This window comes from Pteropus alecto, unplaced genomic scaffold, assembly GCF_000325575.1.
Source record: "Pteropus alecto unplaced genomic scaffold, ASM32557v1 scaffold14, whole genome shotgun sequence".
In the NCBI taxonomy this organism is placed as follows: domain Eukaryota; kingdom Metazoa; phylum Chordata; class Mammalia; order Chiroptera; family Pteropodidae; genus Pteropus; species Pteropus alecto.
The window spans coordinates 7,590,146-7,592,837 of record NW_006436810.1 but is presented as its reverse complement, the minus strand read 5'-3'; positions in this window follow the sequence as shown (position 1 = coordinate 7,592,837).

Genomic DNA, 2,692 nt, shown 5'->3' with positions numbered 1-2,692 from the left:
TGAAGAGATTTGGATGCCAGAGGTGAAGAGGCAGGCACGACTCCCCCAAGGTCAGCATGGTTAGACGTGCAGAGACAGAGCAGAGGTGCCAGTGAATTTCAGCCTGTCCCCATTCTCTTCCGCTCCAAGTTCAGCTCCTCTTCCCAACTGCCAGCCTGCTTATCAGCAGCCACCCAAGAACCACTACCAGGTACAGAAGCAACAGCCTACTGTAGACTTCGCCAGTTCTCCTTTGCAGGCCCATCGTGGCAGCTGGACCAGCCTGGCTTCCCAGTGTCCTTTGTAAGCTCCGCCTTGTCCTCCCAGTGCTAGTTCAGGGACTTATCTTTGACCCTCTGACTCCCTCCTTGGACACTTATTTCCTGAGCTTTTTCCGGTAAGGTCTTGTTCTTCTAGTAAGTCATTTATTTCATAACCCATATCGCTTCCAAAAGTCACGTTGAAATACACAGAAACTTTCTTCCTGCCCTGTTCTTATATAAGCACCTGATTCAACCTGAAAGCATTTTGTGTTATCATAGTGTAAGGCAGCCCTTCAATCAGAGATGTCAGTCACTGAGTCCAAGAAAGTAGATTTCTGATGATCTAATTTATTATCAAGTTTGAACCCAGAGAATTTAAGGCCATGGTTTTATTCCTTTTGGTACTTACTGACCTATTTAGAATAATACTGATAACAATAATCAAATATTGACTGAGCCCTTACTGTCCCATGCCCTGTGCTAAAAGCTTTACATGTTATCACCTCATCTACATCGCACAACGACCTATGAAACGCTTATTATGTTCGTTTCATAAATAAAAACTGAGCTTATCAAGATTAAATAAGCCATCCGAAATGACGCAACTAGTTAGCTGCAGAGCCTAGATTTAAAGAAAAACTATGAGACTTGTGAGCCTAAGCAATTAACTGAGAGGACCCCAGTGCCAGCCAACATCCTGAGAAGAAAAATTACTGCCAGGTGGCGTGGAGCCAACGTGCCGTCTTGAGAAATAATTAAATGGTTGTAGTTTTAAGCCACTAAGCCACTAGGAATGTTTATTTGCATTACAAGGTAACAGAAATGGGGGTTAAAGGTTGGCCTTTTATCTTTTGATTCTATTGATTAGGGAGAAATCCACATACATTAAGTTAGCTACCAGATATCTAAGTGCCAAAGTTCATATGCAGCTATATAACCAAAGAATATGATGTCTTACATGAATAAAAAATCATTTCATTTGTGAATTCAGATGGACTTCTGGAGAACATGTAAATTAGTCCTAAACATGCTGCTCGAATCTTTTCCAATATTCAAAAGATGTGCTTTATGGAAATAAATGTTTGCTGTAATATGGCAAGAGGCCATACATTCAGTTCTTCTAAAAAGTACCCTGAATTATGAAAACAAATTTAAAAATATGATCTAAGATACAACCCTGTTTAAAAAACAGGGTCATCAAGGTTGGTACACAGAAGAGTTTTTTCTAAGCAATTAAAGAGCAATAAATCCTAAAGAATTAAATATAAATTCTAAATTTACTTAGGTAACGAATGTCTAAGGAATCAACAGTCAATAAATTCTAAAATTAATCTTAAACTGGACTTTTCCCAATTAAGTGAAGCAAAGCAAGTAAAAACTTTAATATCAAAGTATCTGTGCCCCAAATCAGCTTGTTTCTCATCTAGGATATTAGATTGGGAGTCCCAGACCTGCCATTTATTGAAAATAAAGCCACAGTGCAGATGTGAGAGGCAGTGCCGAAGACCGATGGGTCTGTAATTTAGAAGAGAGAACATCATTCTTTCTTTTAATTTTACCTTTAATACGTTTCTACTAAAGCAGATTAAATTTCTATATTCAAAATCACTCTGCATTCCTTGACAACACAAAAGTTGATACCTAAAATCAGAGAAAAGCAGTCTTGGAAATCAAAATTTACCATAGTTATTTATAATAGTCAAGTTTGGATAGTCAACCGTTAGCAATTTCTCCCCTAACTATTCATTTATTTAATCAACATACACTGAGCCGTGATATATACTGAGGTTTCAGAAATAAATGAGACAGATTCTCTGACTGAAGCAGATCGTGATGAGGTGTGACAGGTATTTATAGAGTGGTACCCCCCAAATATGGTCAAAGAGTAGGAGTGCGCAGATAAGGCTGGGGAGTCTTCACAGGGGGACAATAGCTTTAGTTCGAACTCATTCTTGAAGGATAAATAGTTTGGTCCTGAAAAACAAGAATCTTCTAGGAAAACAGAATAGCATGTACACTCGCGTAGGGAGAGAAGAAAGAAAGAGAGAAAGAAGAGAATGAGAAACTAGGGAGCCAGGATGAGGGAGACAGAGAAATATAGAGACAGGGATGAAAGAAAAGAACCTCAGTTCATGTTCTCAAAGCATTAACTCATGGAATCCGTAGAACAACTGGCTCTTCATTGATGAATTATCTACTCCAGATCTTCCTTTTTCTAGTCAATATTATGTTTCATTGCTTATTATTACAATTTAATCGTTTGCAACTCATCAATTGTCTGGTTACCCTTAGGTATAGACCATATACGAAAGAAGAGTGAATCATTCTTCCCCTTTACTTACTGATTTTCAATACAATGAGTTGTTCCCTACCATCCTCCAAAGGAGATCAGTGAGGGGGTTTTTTGGTTGTTGTTGAAATAGTTCAAATGGCTCATAATATGTCCTTTT